At 39.1% G+C, this 22,273-nt stretch overlaps 1 pseudogene; it reads left to right on the forward strand.

Annotated features, from left to right (window-relative positions):
- Positions 1 to 935: 935 nt before the first annotated feature.
- Positions 936 to 18,801, forward strand: LOC115691876 (ABC transporter A family member 2-like; annotated as a pseudogene).
- Positions 18,802 to 22,273: the final 3,472 nt, after the last annotated feature.

The raw sequence follows: 22,273 nt of genomic DNA on the forward strand, positions 1-22,273 counted from the left end.
ATCTAGCTATTTGCAGACCGAAAAATCTAGCTATTTACATTTTTCATTAGTTACGATTAGTCTGTTAATTTTTAATTGTGAGTAATTTGTCCAACTTCGAAGCTGTCAACAATCCTAACTATTGTTTTTCTCATGATTTTTCTAAACCATGAATGGAATAAGAAGCATAGGTTCTTTCTTTATTTTCTTCATCGATAAACTCAGAGTAAGGTCTTAAGGGATAAAAAAGAAAAGAAAAGATAAAACACATCCAAATTCATTCGTCTCTTAATTTTCTTTTATTGAACAAGAAAGATCTCTTGTGCAAATTTGGAGGCCTGAACTCAAACGCCCGCCACTGAACCAAAAATTTGGCTACGCCAGTTCATATACCACCAAGATATATAAGAAGGGGCTAACCCTAATTACCGAGAAGCTTCAACTTGTCTTAGATTATATTCTATTTATGTTCTATCCCTTCTTTTGGAAAAACATGAGAACCATATTATCTGCGGGCTATATGGGTCATTTAACTGCCAAAATTGGCCCTTGGCCGTACAAGTGCACATTCAAAACCATGGCTGCATTCCAATGTACAAGTAAACATCCATGCCTACTTCTCTTCTTGAAGTATAATAATTCCATCACACATATGTGCTCACTTCCACTGGTAACAATCGCAAATGCAATTATAAATTTTCCAGGGTCAATGGATCAAATATTTCTCCAGTAATCTCATGTTTTGGCCTCCAGTTTTTGAACTCGATGACAACATCAGCAGTTTTAATGAATCAAAACCATTAGCTTCCATTCACTGTACTAGGTTGAAGATCAACCTGAAAGTCTGAAAACCCTCTCAAGAAACTCAGCTATAAGTAGTTGCTGTCACTGGAACAGCAAAACAAGTTAGTCTCTTCCTCTGCAGATCAATACCCACAAAAGAAAATAAGTTGTCAATGGACTTAGTGCAAACGGGGTTGCCACTGTTTTACCAGCAATTCTGGGCACTTGTGAAGAAGAACATGTGGCTCTCATGGAGGAGCAAAAGGTCAACTATCCTCAGGCTCTTATCTTCCCTCTTCTTCATCCTCATCCTCTTCTGCATAAAGAAGGCTTGGGACTCTCGCCTTCGCTCTGTGACCATGTTGAGGAATGTGTTTGATCCTGAACCTCTGGTCATGCCTCCAATCCCTCCATGTGAGGACAAGTTCTTAATGAGACGCCATGCTTTGACTTTGTTTGGAGTGGGAATGAGAGTGCAAGAGTTGTGGGCATTGTGAGTGCCATCATGGCCAATAATCCCGGCCATCCAATCCCTTCAAGCAAGGTAATGAATAATTATCACTCCATGTTCTTGGCTGTCTGCCAAAACTTCTTTATTGGGAATATACTCTTTTTTCCTGTGTACACCTATTCTCTGACAATCAAATGATTTTAGCACACATTCTGGGAGGAAAAAACTAATTTTGGCTGAAATGGTTATGTAATGACTGGCAAGAACATTGTTTTGGAAGATATGTTGAGTAATATTAGCGCCTTCCCAATTAGGTGATCATGTATACTTGTTTTGAAATTGAAAATTCGAGTTTTGGTACAAAAGCTGTGTGTTCAGATGATGAACTGTGCATTTTGTGTGTCTGAAGGTTCTGTCATTTGGAACGACTGGGGACGTGGATGCGTGGTTGTATAGTAATCCTATGCGGTGCCCTGGAGCTTTGCATTTCACAGAAATGAACACCAGCATCATCAAGTATGGCATACAAACTAATTCCACTCCAATTAGAAAGCGAGGTATCTTTGAGGATCCCACTTTTAAGTTTCAGATACCTCTTCAGATTGCAGCTGAGAGGGAAATTGCACGGTCTCTTATTGGAGGTATCCAATCCTCGTGTTGCTTCACTAAATTGTCTTTTATGCTTGAAGTGACTGGACCTGTTCTTTGTTTATGCCTCCTGAAATTTAACTTTGCAGATTCAAACTTTAGTTGGGTTGTTGGAATGAAGGAATTTGCACACCCTGTGGTTGAGCTTTTCTCCGCAGTAGCCATTCCGGGGCCAACCTTCTTCCTTGCAATCGCCAAGTTCAGCTTTGTACTTCAGATCAATTCTATGATCACAGAAAAGGAGTCGAAACTCCGCCAGGTCCTGCCATTGAACACTAATGGCTTGCAGAATCTTAACATTGTTTTGCACCTATAGAGTGTTCACCTCCACTTCTGTTGCAGATGATGACCTTGATGGGCCTTTATGATACTGCCTATTGGCTTTCATGGCTCACTTGGGAGGGAATGATAACCATTCTTTCTTCTTTGTTCATAGTCCTCTTCGGGATGATGTTTCAGTTTGAAGTTTTCTTGAACAACAGCTTTGCTGTTGTGTTCCTGTTGTTCTTTTTATTCCGACTCAATATGGTAAGATGTGTCTTATGCCACGTTATTATGGATTATTTTATTTGAGGTGACATAGCGAAAGGACATGGCCTTATATATTGACATGGTCTTCTCTGCTCCTAGATTGGCTTTGCCTTCATGTTGTCAGCCTTCATTAGCAAGGCCTCTTCATCCACAACTGTGCGTTTCTCCATTTTTATCATCGGCTCTCTAACTCAGGCAAGATATCCTGACTATCTGATATATTAATATTGTATTTAGATTGATTTTATTTTGAGAATCGTTGTCTTTGGCTCTTGCAGCTTGTCACTGCATTTGGATTTCCCTACAGTCAAAACTTCGGTAATGGTTACAGAACCATCTGGTCACTCTTTCCACCTAATCTCCTTGCTGAAGCTGTGGTGCTACTTTCTGATGCAACTACCACCCCCAAAGATCCTGGAATTAGCTGGAGTAGGTGTGCAAAATGCGCACCAAATGACACAGAATGCGTGATATCAATTGTATGTAGTATCTCTGAAGCTTAAAAGTTTTTACATTAACACTCAGTCAGTTAAATCTCTGCTGAGCAGTTTTCACTTTGTTTTCTTGTCATCTTACATCATACTAAGGCACATTCACCTTTTTGTTCTACTCTTGTCTAACAGAATGACATCCATATATGGCTCATGGCAACTTTCTTTGTGTGGTTTATTTTGGCTATCTATTTTGATAATATAATCCCAAATGCATCTGGTGTGAGGAAGCCAATGCTTTATTTCTTAAATCCTGGCTACTGGACGGGGAAGGGTGGAAGCAAAGTGGAAGGTAAAGTTTGAAATTTCTGATGTGAGGGCATGCTTCCTCCTTCTACTTGTTTTATGACATAGCCTTTCCTGTCTTGACAGAGGGTGGCATTTGCAGTTGCATTGGTTCAGTTCCCTCATTGGAGGATGTTACTCCGGATGACCAAGATGTTCTCGAAGAGGAAAGTATTGTAAAAGCACAACCAAAAGATGGCTTAGTTGATCCTAATGTTGCAGTCCAGATTTGTGGCCTTGGGAAGATTTATCCTGGGACTACCCAAATTGGTTGCTGTAAATGCAAAAGGACATCAGCATACCATGCTATTAAGGGAACTGAGCACTTCTAGTTATCTGCGCTCTTTTCCTCTACTGATAGCTCAAAGGTACCGTTTCAGTAGGGAGTTATCAGATGACAGATGCAACACTAGCCATGGGTATTTTGTATAACTCGATTAATGCTTGGATAAATTATCTGTAGGGGCTATGGGTGAACTTTGCTAAAGATCAACTGTTTTGTCTTTTGGACCCAATGGTGCTGGAAAGACTACAATAATAAATTGTTTGACAGGAATCACCCCAGTTACAGGGGGAGATGGTAATAGTTTTTAGTTGATTATGTTCTTTTTGTGTAGTACAAAATTTTTGTATCAATAGCGAGGTGCAAAATGTTATATTGCTGTCTAGTGTTAACAGCTTTGGTGTATAGTTACTCAATCAGAAATTCCGTTGGCATGTCAAACATCAGAAAAATCATCGGAGTTTGTCCTCAGGTCGACCTTTCTCCTCCATTTTTGTCACCTTTGCATCCAAGTACAAACAGCAAAGGAGCATAATTCTGCTATGTAGCTTTGGCAGTATTGCAATAATCCTCCAAGCAGTTAGTTAATTATTTTTAAAAAAACAAATGAAAATCTATCCTAAAAGTTTACTGGTCATTGCCGTTTGATATCCTTTGGGATTTGTTGACTGGTGAAGAGCATCTGTACCTCTTTGCAAATATTAGAGGGCTCGCCCCTGGTTCAATCAAATTGGTACGTGCTCCTAACTTCCTCTATGTTATTGGAACATGTAAATCTGCTTATAATCCTAAGCCAAGAGATAATTTTGTCTATTTGTATAATGTAATGAACCCATTTGAGTTTTCAGCTCAGGTGGTTGACAAATCTCTGGCAGAGGTCAGACTAACAGAAGCTGGCAAAATGAGAGCTGGGAGTTACAGTGGAGGAATGAAACGTCGCTTAAGTGTTGCTATTGCCCTGATTGGTGACCCCAAATGGGTGATTTTAGATGAACCTGTACGTGGATGACATGTTATCTTCTTTTCTCCTATGGACATTGTGTGGAGTATTCTGAAAGGTACTTTGTTTTCTGCTGCAGACAACAGGCATGGACCCAATTACGAGGAGGCATGTCTGGGACACAATAGAGGATGCCAAGAAAGGACGTGCTATCATCTTAACGACACACTCTATGGAAGAAGCAGATAGTTTAAGTGACCGTATAGGAATAATGGCCAAGGGCAGACTTCACTGCATTGGAACCTCAATCAGGCTCAAATCTCGCTTTGGAACAGGCTTTATTGCTAATGTAAGCTTCGCTGCCAGCAATGGTGTAAGTCCTCCTGGAGGAGATGTGGTTTCGACGGCTGATCAGGAGGATGTGAAACGCTTCTTCAAAACTGTGAGTGAGGCTTTTTGTTCTTTGTTGTGCAGCTTTCTCTTCTTTCTAGCGCCAATTTCTGACTCTGCTTGTCCTTCACAGCATCTGGATATTGTACCAAAAGAGGAGAACAACGCCTTCCTTACTTTTGTTATACCCCATGATCGAGAATCACTTTTCACGGTAATCAATCCCATCACTGACTTCCAAACAGTGCTGGAGATGCTGTTACAGGTTCCGCAAGCTACCCAGCTACATTTTCTGGTCAAGCAGCATGATTATCTTGTAACTGTTGATCGTAATAGTGCTTGTATATGCAAAACAAAGTTGTTCAACAAACCTGAAATCACATTGTGACGAGCAATCCGAATGTCGACGAATGATCCGAGCCCGACGAATTCACGTTGTGTCTTTAAGATAATTTGTCCCCTCTACCAGTACCCAAGGTTGTTGAACAATTGTCTCCCAGAATAGAACGGATCGCCTTTTCAAAGAAGCGGTACTTCTTCAAAGGAAATGTTCGAACGCAACTTCGCAGAATAATCGCACAAATGACAATAACGAAGAAATGGAAAAAATGAACATGTCTAGAGTGCGTTGGGAAAAAAGTCTCGTGGGAATAAAAATGCCACAAAGAGTCACCAAACCGAACTAAACAGTTCGGTTATATAAATGGCGAAAATGAAGAGTCGCGAGCAATGAAGACTCGCTTGTGGTTTTCGTTCGGTTCGTGAACAGTCGCGAATGCTCACTTGAACCGAAGCGGTTTTCGTTCGGGCGAATCGAACCTCATGAACAGACATATTTGTTTGTCCAAAAATAAATAAATAAATAATTTCTAACAAAACATGTCTATTCGGGAAAAAATAAAAAGCGATGGAATGGACCAGGGCCCAGTCCGAGCCGAGCCGGACGGCGGCAGCGGCGCGCGCGCGGGGGGGAACCGACCTAACTTGGCGTAGGTCCTCTCCCTTCCACAAAAGTGGGGTACCGCTTGGGGCCCAAATCCATTTGAGAGGCTCATCTAAATAAACCATCTCCCATCACAACATCTATCCAATGTGAGACTATTTCCATCTACACTTTTCATTCACAATTTATGGATTTTGGATACTAAAATCCCAACAATCCCCCACATGAATGAAAAGTTTAGATATCATGACTCGTTGTGTATGCATGAGATGCAATGTGCGATTGTTCCATGAGAGAACGTTCCATTGGGATAAGTTGTATGAGGCTTTGAACTTTCCCTAGTGAGACCTATCAGACTTACTCGATCAATCAGTAGACTTGATGTCTTTGAACTGTCGATCTTCGGTGTAAGTCAAGATAACAGAAATCACACAATTATCTCTCAAACAAAGTTGGTTCTCACTGTTGTGTTCGTTTTGGCCATGAATACCGCCTGGTTTCATGAGTGTTTTGAAGAATTTGGCCTTTCAAATTCTTCATAGAAGCGGCCCTCACTTCACACTTACATAGGTGATTTCTGATTGTGTGGTGATATGAATCTGTGCGGAAGATGATCGTTCTACGAAGATCTATGAGTTACGAATTGCTGACCTCGACCCCCAATCGAACCTGTGATTGATAATCTTGGTATGAACGCGACCTGTTGACGAACCTGTGTCAACCAATCCACGCTATAACGCCACGAACAAGAGAATTCGCGATCTTGCTCGATAAGTTGAATTCGATCGCCACAAGGGAGCCTTGATAAGATCCAGTCCTCAAGAGAACTCAAAAAGAAAATTTCTCTATATAAAATTCTGCCTCCTCCTCTTAGAAATCTATAAGCAACCTTATATAGGGTGCTAACCCTAATCCTAACCCTACTAGGATTAAAATTACAAAAATAACCTTAATTACTAAAAATTCGTCCAAAAATGGAAAAGGCCTAAAAGTTCATCTAAACGACTCCAAATCGCTAAAAAACGTCATCAATCACTACTAAAGTAGTGAGTATTGATCAGTGGCCCGTTTCCAAGCGTCCATCCAAATTTGAGCCAATTCGGAGTTCGTCAATTCTAAGCTCCTTCGGAATTCGCTAGACCAAGAGTAATCATGTTGAGCTAAGGAGCTTCAGAATCTTCAAGTTTCGAATCCAGATTGTCTCCATTCCAAATATCTTGAACCATGATGCCGACAGTTTGTTTGAATTCCTTCGCTCTCGCTCGAGTGATCGGGCCTAGCGGATAGAACAACGGGTCCCTAGCACCTCCTCCTCGATAGAGTTCGATGTCCACATCATTCCCTCCCCCGTGCAAAGAATTTGCCCTCAAATCAGTGTTTGCATAAAAAAGAGTCAAATTAGAAACATTGAAAGTAGCACTAATACCATACTCACCTGGAAGGTCAAGCTTGTAAGTATTATCATTGACTCTTTCCAACACCATAAATGGTCCATCCCCTCACGGTAGCAATTTAGAGTGTCGCTGTTTGGGGAAACGCTCTGTGCGCATATGAACCCAAACCCAATCGCCGGGCTCAAACACTACTTTCTTGCGCCCTTTGTTGGCTTGCTTTGCATACTGCTCTGTCTTAAGCTCAATATTCAGCCGCGTCTTCTCATGCAAAGTCTTCACAAATTCAGCTTTCTTAGCACCATCTAAATCCACACGCTCAGCAATAGGCAAAGGGGTTAAATCTAACGAGTTAAGGGATTAAAACCATAGACAACCTCAAACGGTGTGAATTTAGTAGCAGAATGCACGCTCCTATTATAAGCAAACTCAACATGCGGTAAACAATCTTCCCAAGACTTAATGTTCTTTTAATGATAACACACAACAATGTCCCTAAAGTCCTATTAACTACTTCAGTTTGACCATCGGTTTATGGATGACAAGTAGTAGAGAAAAAAAGTTGTGTACCTAACTTCTTCCACAATGTCTTCCAAAAGTAGCTTAGAAATTTAGTATCTCGATCAGAAACAATGGACCTAGGCATGCCATGCAAACGCACAACCTCACGAAAGAACAATTCAGCAACATTTGATGAATCATCAGATTTATGACAAGGTATAAAATGAGCTATCTTTAAAAATCGATCAACAACCACAAAAATAGAATCCTTGCCATGCTTAGACCTAGGCAATCCTAACACAAAATCCATAGAGATATCAACCCAAGGATGCGTCGGGATAGGCAAAGGTGTATACAAACCATGTGGTTTAATCGTAGACTTAGCCTGCTTACATGCGATACATCTCTCGCAAACTCGTGTGACATCTCGTTTCATGTGTGGCCAAAAAAAATGTTCATTTAGCACTTCATAATTCTTATTGATTTTAAAATGCCCCATTAAACCACCACTATGTGCCTCTCGCACTAACAACTCACGCAAAGAGCATCTAGGCAAACACAACTTATTTTCACGAAAGAGATATCCATCATGCCTATAAAACTTTTCAAACGCAGCATGCTTACAAGCTTCAAATACTCTTCCAAAATCATCATCGTCAGCGTATAAACCTTTGATATGCTCAAAACCTAGACACTTTGCTCCTAGAGTAGTTAGAATTGCGTACCTTCGAGAAAGTGCATCGGCTACCACATTTTCCTTACCTTTCTTGTACTTGATTACATATGGAAAAGTCTCAATAAACTCCATCCATTTGGCATGTCTTTTGTTCAACTTTTGCTGCCCCCTCAAGTACTTTAAGGTCTCGCGGTCGGTGTAGATCACAAACTCTTTTGGCTACAAGTAATATTGCCAAGTCTCCAAAGCTCGCACCAAAGCATACATCTCCTTATCATAAGTCGGATAATTCAATGTCGTTCCGCTTAACTTCTCACTGAAATACGCTATGGGACGTCCTCCTTGCATCAACACAGCTCCAATTCCTGTACCAGAAGCATCGCATTCTATCTCAAAAGTAGTACTGAAATTCGATAAAGATAACAAAGGAGTATTAGTCAACTTATCCTTTAACATATTGAATGCTCTCTCTTGCTCTTCTCCCCATGTGAAACCCACGTGCTTCTTGATAATCTCGGTTAAAGGTACGGCGATGGTGCTGAAATCTTTTACAAATCTATGGTAGAAACTGGCTAAACCATGAAATCTGCGCACCTCTCCTACTGTCTTAGGTGTCGGCCATTCACGGATTGCTTTCACCTTTTCTTCATCAACCTGTATTCCATCAGCACCAACAACAAAGCCTAGAAATACTAATTTGTCAGTTACAAAATAGCACTTCTTTAGGTTAGCATATAATTGCTCAGCCCTTAAAACCTGCAAAACAGCTCGCACATGCTCAATATGGTCATCAAGGCTTTGACTATATATCAGGATATCATCAAAATAGACAACTACAAATCGACCAATAAAAGCACGCAGAACATGATTCATAAGTCGCATGAAAGTACTAGGTGCATTAGTTAAACCGAATGGCATGACTAACCACTCATATAACCCGTATTTGGTCTTAAATGCAGTTTTCCATTCATCCCCCTCTTTATCCTAATTTGATGATAACCACTTTTCAGATCAATTTTAGTAAATATGTAAGCTCCATGCAATTCATCCAACATGTCATCTAGCCTAGGAATAGGATGTCGATACTTTCCGTTATGTTATTGAGTGCTCGGCAATCAATACACATTCGCCAAGACCCATCCTTCTTTGGCACCAACAAAACAGGAACAGCACACGGGCTAAGAGACTCTCTCACATATCCTTGCTTTAGTAATTCGCTAACTTGCTGCTGAAGTTCCTTTGTCTCTTCAGGATTGCTTCGATATGCGGGTCGGTTAGGTAATGGTGCATCAGGAATCAAATCGATTTGATGCTCTATGCCTCAAATCGGTGGTAAACCTCCAGGAAGTTCATCAGGAAAAACATCTTCAAATTCCTGCAATAAAGACACGACAGAACTTGGCAAATTCGGATCAAGTTCGTTAGTAGTAAACAGTGCCTCCTTGTACAAAAGTACAAGTATCGATCGGTCCAGAAACAAAGCTCTCCTCACTTCGCTCGATTTTGCATAGAAATTCTTTTCTCTCTTTTCTTTTCTCTCTCCTTTTCTCTCGGTTTTTACCACTCTACTCTTATCTTCCTCTCCTTTTACTTGCGTCTCAGAGTTTCCACGCAGGCCCCCAGTTTTATCACTCTTTCTCTCTCTCTTTTAGCCTCACATTGTAGTTTCAATTGATCTTCATACACCTCAGTAGGTGTCATTGGCACCAATGTGTATGTCTTCTGATTCATCATCAATGAATATCAGTTAGTGTACCCGTCATGATGTACCTTTCGATCATACTGCCATGGCCTACCAAGCACAAGATGCCCTGCTTGCATAGGTATAACATCACACATCACCTCATCCTTATATCGCCTTATCTCAAATGGAACTCGAACTTGCTTCGATACTTTTACTTCATCACTATCATTCAACCACTGCAATTTATATGGTCTTGGATGCTTTGTAGTCTTCAATCCCAACTTCTCCACCATGGTACAACTTGCTACATTTGTACAACTACCTCCATCAACAATCAAGCTACAAATCTTACCATTCACCAAGCATCTTGTATGGAACAAGTTATCGCGTTGCCGGTGATGCTCCTCCTCTTTGACTTGAACACTAAGAGAATGCCTAACCACCATCAATTCACCTTTTGCTGGCATCTCAACATCACTACAATCCTCCAATGGTGGTATGTCATCATCCTCTTCCTCTCTCTCACTTTTTGATTCAACATCATTATGTCCAGTCATGATCATCACCCTCCTATTAGGGCACTGATTTGCCATATGATCTATGCCCAAACACTTGAAACATTTAATATCACGAGTCTTAGTGTTAGGGTTTTCAGTTTTACCCGAAGCCGGATTCGAACCAACTTTGCTATTCTTCTCCTTCTCCTTCAAAGTTTCAGTCTTGATATTGTTTCCCTTCCAATTCGGCTTCTCGTCTCTCTTCCAATTAGACTTCCAATTCCAGCTTGAACCTCCACTACTCTTGTAATTTTGGTCCAACTTCAATTACCTCTCAACTTTGATGGCCTTGTCCACCAATTCCTCCAACTCAACATAATGTTGCAGCTCTACCACCCTTGCTATATCTCGGCTCAAACCACACAAAAATCGTGACATTGTAGCCTCACGGTCTTCCACCACATTAGCATGGATCATAGCAATCTCCATCTCTTTATGGTAATCTTCCACACTCCTATTGCCTTGTGTGAGATTTTGCAGCTTATGGAACAAGTCTCTGTGGTAATGACTAGGTATAAAACGCCTCATCATCACTGCTTTCATCTCATCCCACATTTCTATTGGTCTTTCACTATTGCGTCTCCTGCTAGTCACAAGTTAATTCCACCAAATTATAGCATAATCAGTGAATTCAACAGCTGCAATTTTTACCTTTTTGAGCTCCAAATATCGCTGACAATCAAATACCATCTCCATCTATTTCTCCCATTCTAGATACGCATCATGATCATTCTTTCCTTGAAAAGATGGAATCTTCATCTTGATGTTGCCAAGCTCATCATCTTCTCGACATCTAAATTCTTGGCGTCCGCTTCTCCTCTCAAACCTGCCATCTCGATCATCTTCTGTATCGGACACATATGCATCATCAAATTGCCGCTGCCATCTAGGTTATGCCCTAGGCTCCTCTCACTGATTTTGTGGCCTCCCTCGTGGTGGCTCTTGGTCATCTTCAAGTCTCGTCTCACATCTTGCAACTCGGTTGCTTAGTGCTTCAATTTGTAAACTCAATTGCTGGATGCCTACTAGAATCACATCATCCCTTAGATGAGTGCGATCCTCCTTTTGATTCACACTTCCCTGGCCTGAGCTTGACATTTTTTTTTAAACCTGCAAGAAAATGTTAGAGATAAAAGAAATCTCACTAGTCACTCCCTCACGTTTTCCACTCAAAGTGTTTGTCACTCCTCTCGTGTTTAACTCTATTTCGGCTTTTTCTTCCCTCAATTAAACTCACACAGTCTTGCCTTTTACCTCTCGTTTCCTTCTAGCAAGCTCTTTTTTTCAGACTTGAATCCAGTCTCACAAGCTCCTCATAACAATCGATAAACCACCAAGCAATATCAAATTCAGCAATATACCGCTCAACTCAGCAATTCAGCAAATTTTCACGAGATTCGGATTCATATTCAATTTCTGCTACTAAATTTTTTTTTTCTATTCAGTCCAACTATCAATGATAAAAAAAAATGAGTCGTCCTCTTGAATTTTTTTTTTGATTTTTTTTTGCCGATTTTTTTTGGCTTTTTTTTTTTTTACGAACTCAAGTGCAATATAAAAAAAACAACTAGGACCGAAAACCCTAAATCAAAATTGAAATCACAGCAAGAACAAATTCAGAACCCTAATTCGATTAATAACGAAATCCTAATTCTATAAACCCTAGTTTCTATAAACCCTAGATTGATGAATGAAAAGCAGTAAAAGTAGGATAACTAGACCTTGTAGAACCGGCTCTGATACCAGATGATATGAATCTATGCAGAAGATGATCGTTCTACGAAGATCTATGAGTTACGAATTATTGACCTCGACCCCCAATCGAACCTGTGATTGGTAATCTTGGTATGAACGCGACCTGTTGACGAACCTGTGTCAACCAATCCACGTTATAATGCCACGAACAAGAGAATTCGCGATCTTGCTCGATAAGTTGAATTCGATCGCCACAAGGGAGCCTTGATAAGATATAGTCCTCAAGAGAACTCAAGAAAAAAACTTCTCTATATAAAATTCTGCCTCCTCGTCTTAGAAATCTATAAGCAACCTTATATAGGGTGCTAACCCTAATCCTAACCCTACTAGGATTAAAATTACAAAAATAACCTTAATTACTAAAAATTCGTCCAAAAATGGAAAAAGGCCTAAAAGTTCATTTAAACGACTCCAAATCGCTAAAAAAAGTCATCAATCACTACTAAAGTAGTGTGTATTGATCAGCGGCCCGTTTCCAAGCGTCCATCCAAATTTGAGCTAATTCGGAGTTCGTCAATTCTAAGCTCCTTCGGAATTCGTTGGACCAAGAGTAATCATGTTGCGCCAAGGAGCTTCAGAATCTTCAAGTTTCGAATCCAGATTATCTCCATTCCAAATATCTTGAACCATGATGCCGACAGTTTGTTTGAATTCCTTCGCTCTCGCTCGAGTGATCGGGCCTAGCGGATAGAACAACGGGTCCCTAACACCTCCTCCTCGATAGGGTTCGATGTCCACATCATGTGGTATATTACATACCCGAATCAGAATCATTAAAAGCTTACACTTAACCTCCACATGTTAGTACTGTCTCCATATGGGAATGAGTAAAAGTTGACAGTACACTACTCCGCCTGCATAACTTGATTGTCCCTTTGAACCTAGATCTTGGGATCTCCAATCAACTAGGTAGGGTTTCCGCTATGATGACTTATTTTATAGGCCTTAAACCCATTCTCCTTGATGTTTTTACAACCAACTCTCTAGTTAGGCCTTTTGTTAATGGATCCGCAACATTATCTTTTGACTTCACATAGTCAATCGTGATAATTCCACTAGACAGTAGTTGTCTTACAGTATCGTGTCTTCGACGTATATGTCGGGACTTTCCGTTATACATGACATTCCTTGCCCTGCCTAGTGCCGATTGACTATCACAATGAATACACACAACTGTCATTGGTTTAGACCAATTAGGAATGTCTTCTAGGAAATTTCGAAGCCACTCAGCTTCTTCACCGGCCTTATCCAAAGCAATGAATTCTGCTTCCATAGTAGACCTTGCAATACAAGTTTGTTTGGATGACTTCCAAGACACTGCTCCCCCACCAAGTATGAACACATACCCACTTGTGGATTTTGTGTCTCTATTGCCGGTTATCCAATTTGTATCATGGTATCTTTTAAGTACCGCTGGATACTCTGTGTAGTGCAAAGCATAATTTTGAGTGTGCTTCAAATAGCCCAATACATGTTTCATAGCTTTCCAATGATTTTCATTTGGACTAATTGTAAATCGACTTAGCTTGCTCATAGCACAAGCTATGTCTGGCCTAGTACAGTTCATGACATACATTAGACTGCCTAGTATACTAGCATACTCATTTTGAGCTTTGCTTTCACCAGTATTCTTTGAAAGATGTAAATTAATATCTATCGGAGTCTTTACTAGTACAATGTCTAGATTCTTGCACTTTCCAAGAATCGTCTCAATATAATGGGACTGTGATAGAGCTAATCCTCCAGATGTCTTATGGATTTTAATTCCTAAAATAATATATGCAACCCCCATATCTTTCATATCAAATTTACTTGTGAGCATTTGTTTGGTTGTATTGACAACCTCACTATCGCTACCCATTATAAGTATGTCATCTATATACAAGCACAAAATAGCAAAATCATTATGAGTGTTCTTAACGTATACATATTTATCACACTCATTAATCTTAAAACCATTCGACAACATGATTTGGTCGAATTTAGCATGCCATTGTTTTGGTGCTTGTTTTAATTCATAGAGTGACTTGATAAGCCAACATACTTTCTTCTCTTGTCCTGGAACAATGAACCCTTCATGTTGTTCCAAATATATTTCTTCTTCCAAATCCTCGTTTAAGAAAGCCGTTTTAACATCCATTTGATGGATTTCAAGCCTATACACCGCTGCTATGGCAATTAGTATCCTTATAGATGTAATTCTAATAACAGGTGAATAAGTGTCAAAATAATCAAGGCCTTCTCGTTGCTTGTATCCTTTTACCACAAGCCTAACTTTATATTTATCAATAGTACCATCTGCTTTTATTTTCCCCTTGAAAATCCACTTACATTGTAGTGGTTTATTACTAGGAGGAAGGTCAACCAATTCCCATGTATGGTTTGACAAGATGGATTCAACTTCACTATTGATAGCTTCTTTCCAAAAAGGGGCTTTGGGGATGTCACAGCCTCTTTAAAGGTCCGAGGCTCATTCTCTAATAAATATGTTAGAAAATCATTTCCAAAGGACTTAGAAGTTCTTTGTCTTTTACTACGTCTAGGTTCATCCTCTATAGGATCGCTTTTAGGTGTAGTATCCCGAGGCTTCTTATCATTGTTAATTGACTCATATACTATGTTATACGGAAATAAATTTTCAAAGAACGAAGCGTCCCTTGACTCAATGATCGTATTAACATGTATATCGGGGACCTCAGACTTATGAACAAGAAATCGATATGCATTACTATTAATAGCATATCCAATAAAGACACAATCAACGGTTTTCGGTCCTATTTTAACCTTTTTAGATTTAGGAATCGCAACCTTAGCTAAGCACCCCCATACTTTGAGATATTTCAAATTAGGCGTTCTGCCTTTCCACTTCTCATAGGGAGTTTGTTGTGTTTTTTTGTGGGGTACTCTATTCAAAATAAAATTCGCCATCAAAACAGCTTTCCCCCACAAATTCTGTGGTAAACCGGAACTATTCAACAATGCATTCATTGTTTCCTTTAAAGATCGATTTTTCCTTTCTGCCACTCCATTAGCTTATGGCGCATAAGGAGGAGTAATTTGGTGAATAATACCAAACTCTAAACAAATTTCTTCAAAAGGAAATTTATATTCACCTCCTCTGTCACTTCTTATCATCTTAATTTTCTTATTTAACTGAATTTCAACTTCGGACTTATAAGTTTTAAAAGCATTCACAGCCTCATCTTTGCTACTAAGCAAATAAACATAACAATACCTCGAGCAGTCATCTATAAACGTTATAAAATACTTCTTACCACTTCTTGACGGTATTGCTTTCAAATCACAAATGTCTATGTGAATTAAATCTAAAGGTTCTGTGATTCTATTATCTATAGAATGAAAATGAGGCTTAGAAAATTTTGATTCAACACATACTTGGCATTTTTTACTTGGACAGTCGAATTTTGGCAATAATCCCATGTTCATTAATTTCTTTATTGACTTATAATTAACATGTCCTAGTCTAGCATGCCATAAATTAGGAGACTCAAGCACATAAGCAGAAACAACTTTATTCATAATATCATTGGGTACAACAGTCATTACATTCAACTTGAATAGACCATCACTAAGGTAACTCTTTCCTATATACATCTCATTTTTGGAGAGTACAAACTTATCAGATACAAACACCAACTTGAAACCATTCTTGCTAAGAAGAGATCCGGACACTAAATTCTTGCATATGTCTGGCACATGTAACACATTGTTTAATGTCACAACTTTCCCAAATGTCATCTTCAAAGCAACCTTTCCAACACCTTTTAACCTTAGAGGTTGATGAATTACCCATGTAGAGTTTTTCATCACCTTCCATAGGTGTGTATGATGAGAACATAGATTTATTGGCACATATATGACGAGTTGCTCCAGTATCAATTCGCCTGAGTCACCTTTCTTTTCTTGGCTCTACAGTCTTTGGCACGATGTCCAGACTTTCCACAATTGTAGCATTTACCAATGAATTTTTTTAAGGCCTTGGGTGGATCCCTGTCCATAGTTTTTCCTCTTTTTGTTGGGTTTTGATCTTTCTTCAACAACGTCGGCCCTTGAGACTGCCAGATTGCTGCCAACTTTCTTCTCGAAATTCCTATTGTCTTTCTCTATCCTCAATCGAGCAATTAAGTCTTCAAGTGATAATTCCTTTCTCTTGTGTTTGAGATAGTTCTTGAAATCTTTCCAAGACGGTGGTAACTTTTCAATGAAAGCAGCCACTTGAAATGATTCACTAATCATCATACCTTCAGCATGAATGTCATGCATGATCACTTGAAGTTCTTGAACTTGACTTAAGACAGTTTTAGAGTCTACCATCTTGAAGTCCAGAAATTTGCCGACGATGAATTTCTTCAACCCAGCATCTTCCGTTTTGTATTTCTTGTCCAAACTTTCCCATAACTCTTTAGCCGTTTTTAGCGGACTATAAACGCTGTAGAGGGAATTGTCCAGACCATTGAGGATATAGTTGCAACACAGGAAGTCAGAATGCTTCCATGCATCTACAGCAGCAACCTTTCCCTTGTTTGTCTCTCCTTCATCCAACTTCGGAGAAGTTCAAAGTGGTGAGATAGAACAACATCTTCTGTTGCCATCTCTTGAAGCCCCATTGAACTTTTCTGGTTTCTCTCTATGAGTCAGAACAGACGCAATAGGCATCATTGATGTTGTAGCCATTTCTGACATGAAGACAGAAATGATTGAGAAATGTAATTATACAAATACGATACAAATTGTCTTAAGATTGTTGATTGTAATAGTGCTTGTATATGCAAAACAAAGTTGTTCGACAAACCTGAAATCAGGTTGTGACGAGCAATCTGAATGATCCGAGCCCAACGAATTCATGTTGTGTCCTTAAGACAATTTGTCCCCTCTATCGGTACCCAAGGTTGTTGAATAATTGTCTCTCAGGATAGAACGGATCGCCTTTCCAAAGAAGCGGTACTTCTTCAAAGGAAATGTTTGAACGCAATGGGGCGCCCGAGGGGGAACCGACATAGCTTGGCGTAGGTCCTCTCCCTTCCACAAAAGTGGGGTACCCCTTGGGGCTCAAACCCATTTGAGAGGCTCATCTAAATAAACCATCTCCCATCACAACTTCTATCCAATGTGGGACTATTTCCATCCACACTTCTCATTCACAATTTATGGATTTTGGATACTAAAATCCCAACAGTAACTTCTATCTCGTTAGACATATGCATGGATATTGCATTGTTGCCGAAAAGTTAGAAATGCTCCTTTGTTTTTTTTTTTTTGGTTAAAAGAAATGCTCCTTTGTTAAATGCTCCTATGTCTGAAGTTTACACCCTTCTTATGAAGCACTGTCAGTGTCAAGAGTTTCCTCATCCTTAATCAAGAGAATCGTTTGCCAGTTGCACCAGATCTCTGTTTTTTTTTTTTTTGGTTGAAAATGGCAATTAAATGGCCAAGATTGTCATGGGAGGGCAGAAATTCATTCAAGTGTGAACTGTTAGCTTTTGTATCTTCATGAATAATCTATCACTGCCATATAGATAGAACCAATCTTTGAAATGCTAGTGACATTACTTTTGGCGAAGAACTTCTCTATGGAGATATCTAGATTGTTGCACGCTATTAATTTTCCTTATGATACTCCTTTTTCGCTTTTTCTGACACGGCTTATATGCTTTCAATAGAAATTTTTTGCGGAGCTCCAAGATAAACAGGGAGAGTTTGGCATAGCAGATCCCTGTTTGGCATAGCAGATATCCAGCTTGCTTTGACGACTCATGAGGAAGTTTTCCTGAATATTGCAAAGCAGGCAGAGCTACAAAATGCTGCAGCCGAACGGCTCTTGGCGACACTAACTTTGACATCTGAAACCTCTGTCCAGGTGAGAAACTAACCACAAGGAAAATCCCGCACAATATAGGCTACGGCGTTAATAAAGTCACTCCCAAATGTCATTCGTGCTAGAAGACTGTATTAGCCTGCCTGTTAAAGTTCCGAACAACTTGTAGAAAACTGACTAGAAAGTTCATCAGCTTGACAAAACCTTGTTTGTTCTTATACTGCAATTTGGTTCAGATCCCAGTGGGAGCTCGATTTGTGGGGGTCCCTGGAACGGAGTCTGCTGAGAATCCTAGAGGCGTCATGGTTGAGGTGTATTGGGAGCAAGATGATTCTGGTGGTCTTTGTATGTCTGGACACTCTTCAGAAACGCCTATTCCTTCATCCGTTCGACTACCAGCAACTTCAGCAGCGAATACGCGTCGTGGTTTCTTGCGTCACGCAGGTCCAGTTCATGGGATCGTGCTCGACCCCAATCAACTAACTGCTGCCTATCCACCAAGTAGAGTTGTGCTTCTTCGATAGGGTACTAAAGCACTGCAAGTTCAGCATCCTGTAAAGTTTGTCCAACTTTGGACTTTTTGGCTCGATTGTATAGCTTCACAGAATGTTTCTTGATCATTGTATTGCATCCTTCTCTACAGGATGTAATCATGTTCGATGCATGTAAATTATCCACGTTGTGTTGATTCGATAATGAGTGAGACATTTGAATGAATTTACAATATGATATCGCTAACCGTAAATATTAGAGTAAATTAATGAGACTACATGTGATTAATTAGGGTCCGTTTGTTCCGCTGAAAATGTACAAATGACTTCATTTTTCGGTACATCAGCCGGTGCCTCCACCGGATAATTTACACTAATGTTGCCCATGGTAGGTATCGTTTCCCTGGAAAAGATTTACAATATGATATCATTACCCTTAATCTTGCTTTTTTTTCTTCTTAATCTTGCTTTTTTTTTGGTCTGTTTCTTAATCTCGCTTTATTTGCTGAAATTCGCACATACGATAATGCGTTCAGGTCAAAGATTTGACTCGACTTTTTGCCTTATTTAGGTCAACAATCTCGTTGTCATCTACTCCGGCGTGACTCGTATCGGTCTAGGGCTATCACTTGATCCATAGAAATGCTAGTGATCGCTCCAATTAAAGAACATAAATTGAATGGATTTACTCAGAAGATCAAGCCGCTACGAAAAATAATCTGACGAATTTTCTTAAGAGCTTGCATAAGTCATTTCATCCGAAGAATTTTTAATATGTGGTTTACAAAATTATCGCTTATAAACATATCGTCTAGTTAAATTAATGGGACAAAATTTGAATATGCACAAGCAAAACCCTTATAAGAAGAATTGTCCAAAAAGTCTTAAACCTATCATATGATGATTACTTCAGTCATAAACTTTTCAATTTGGTCAATTTAATCCCGAGCCATTTGACAATTTTTCAATATAATCCTTCTGATTAATTTTGGCCAAAATCATTGACTTTGCAGTCTAGTTAGTCGATTGTCTTACACAATATAGTTGACTTTGATGTGGATGATTTTTTTTATTTTTTATGAGATTTCCTAAATGTTTTTCTTGTTTGTTTATTTCCCTCCCTGGTCGCCGGGGCCTCAGCAATGGTCGGCGGAGATTGCTGGCCATAGGCAATGGCCAAGATGCCCTGGCTTACCCTTGCTAGATCTAAGCAACGAGAGGCCGTTGCAGCCCTCGCTTGTGGTCAATGATGAAGGGAGGGAAATAAGAAAAAAAAAAAGAAAAAATTATACAATTTGATTAAAAAAAATTGCAAAAAATCGTCAATGTCAACATCAGTTATACCACATAAGACTACTAATATTGAATAGGCTGCCACATTATCGATTTTTGACCAAAATTAGTTGGAATGAGTACATTGAAAAATCATAACAAAGGCTTTGGTCTAAAGTGGCCGAATTAAAAATGTCAATACCGAATTAAATGCGGTATAATATGTTCAGGATATTTTGGACGGTTTTTCCGACCCACATATTACTTTCAAGTTTATACCAAACGAAGAAGACAAAATCAAAGGGCATGTGAGTTAACTGGGGTCCTCATCACATGAAAATTATGTGAAAAGGCATTACTTTTCTATAAGGACAGGGTGATTTCTATTTGGACATCATAAGCCGACAAGCCATGTGAGTTATCACGTGCAGTTTTCTCCTTATTGACATGCTCGTTGTCTTCTTACATAGAACCTTCTAAATTCTCACCACACTTTCTCACTGACCCATGTTCATATTGTATGTTCGCATTAATGCGATGAATGAGGACGTGAAATTACAAAATGACTAGTGATTAATGAGAATTGAATGTTCACATAAATCATTAGATTCGTTGTTGCGAGACTCCACGCGACAATTATTAGGATAACTATTATAATTAGTAAATGTATGAAGACCAGTGAATGCATATGCATTTTCTTCTCGACTTAATTCCAAAAAAACGCACCAACTTTATCTTGAGTGACAATTCTATACTGAACTTTTTTTTGTTTCATAAAAATCTCCAACTTTCACTTAAATCCCAAATCTAATCCGAACAATTTGAAAATTTCACATCACTGGGGCCAGATTTGGGACTACAGTAAAATTTATTCCTTTTATTAAGACAAAAAAAGTTCATGCCAAAATTGTCACTCAAGTTAAAATTGGTTCTTTTTTCTTTTCTTTTTTTGGGAATTAGCCCTGTTCTTCTCTAATCCCTTTTTCTATTTTCCAATATAAGATCTTTGAAATTGACTTCTCAACCAAACGAACATTAAAACCCAAATAGCTGTAATAACAAGAATATACATATTATTCCTAGGCGAGTGGCTAATCTTAAAATCAAACCTTCAGCTTATCTTATTACTCTCCCACACGTCTTGACCGCAACTTTCTCCGCCGGTGTTAAAATTACAAGTTCGTAGAAAAGTATCAATGGCTGCTTAGCTGTGCAGTTCCATCAAATCTAGCAATAATCAAGGGATATAAAAGATGGTTTGATTAATCTGTTTTCCTCCTAACATCAGCTGTTAATTAGGTGAGCATGCCTATGATGTCTTCATAATCAATGCATTAACATTATAGAAAGTCTATGATATAATTGGATGAGCAAACCTCTTGAGTGTCGTATGAGAGAAAAGTGTCAAAAAAGTCCTTAACCTTTTACATTGGTGCCAATTTAGCCCTAAACCTTTTTTTATGCCAATTCAGTCCTAAACCTTTTGCATTGGTGCCAATTCAGTCTTAAACCTTTTGCATTTGTGCCAATTCAGTCCTAAACCTTTTTTTGGTGCTAATTCAGTCCAAAACCTTTTGCATTGGTGTCAATTCAATCCTAAACCTTTTGCTTTGGTGCCAATTCAGTCCTTCCAGCTAATAGCTATTCACGTGTCGAAGGACTGAATTAGTACAAATGCAAAAGGTTTAGGACTGAATTTGCATCAATACAAAAGGTTTTAGACCGAATTGGCACCAAAAAAAGGTTTAGGACTAAATTGGCACCAATGCAAAAGATTTATGATTGAATTGGCACAAATGCAAAAGGTTTAGGACTGAATTGGCACCAAAAAAAGGTTTAGAATTCAATTGGCACCAAAAAACGGTTTAGGACTAAATTAGCACTAATGCAAAAGGTTTAAGACTTTTTTGACACTTTTCCCGTCACATGACAATTTTCCAAGGGCATGCTCTTCTCTAAGGACACACGTAGTAAATCAATCGATAAAGAATCGTGCCCGGTATATTAAAACCAATTCACAAAGCTTATATGCTAATATATAACACGATACACTCTTATTGGGTGTCGAATATGAATTATATCTATAATTATTCGCTTATGATCTATCATATCATTTTCTTATACTGATTTGTAAACCAACCTTAATATACTAACATTACGTTTTGTGAACTTTGCAGTTTTCCTAAGCTATGTGAGCTAGGCTGGGCTGTGGTTTGGTCAACAACATGCATATATCAAGCATTGACTTTAGGGGAGCAAATAATATAGACTGCAAATGTATTGGTAAACTTCCTCTAGCTTCATGCATGTCATGATTGATGGGGGAAAATGATTTTTTTGTTCGTGTATGAACTCTTTTTATAGATCATGCAGGACAATATATAGA

Source organism: Syzygium oleosum, unplaced genomic scaffold (assembly GCF_021117445.2).
Source record: "Syzygium oleosum isolate NSW1041296 unplaced genomic scaffold, Sole_v2.1 Sole_v2.09, whole genome shotgun sequence".
Classification (NCBI taxonomy): Eukaryota; Viridiplantae; Streptophyta; class Magnoliopsida; order Myrtales; family Myrtaceae; genus Syzygium; species Syzygium oleosum.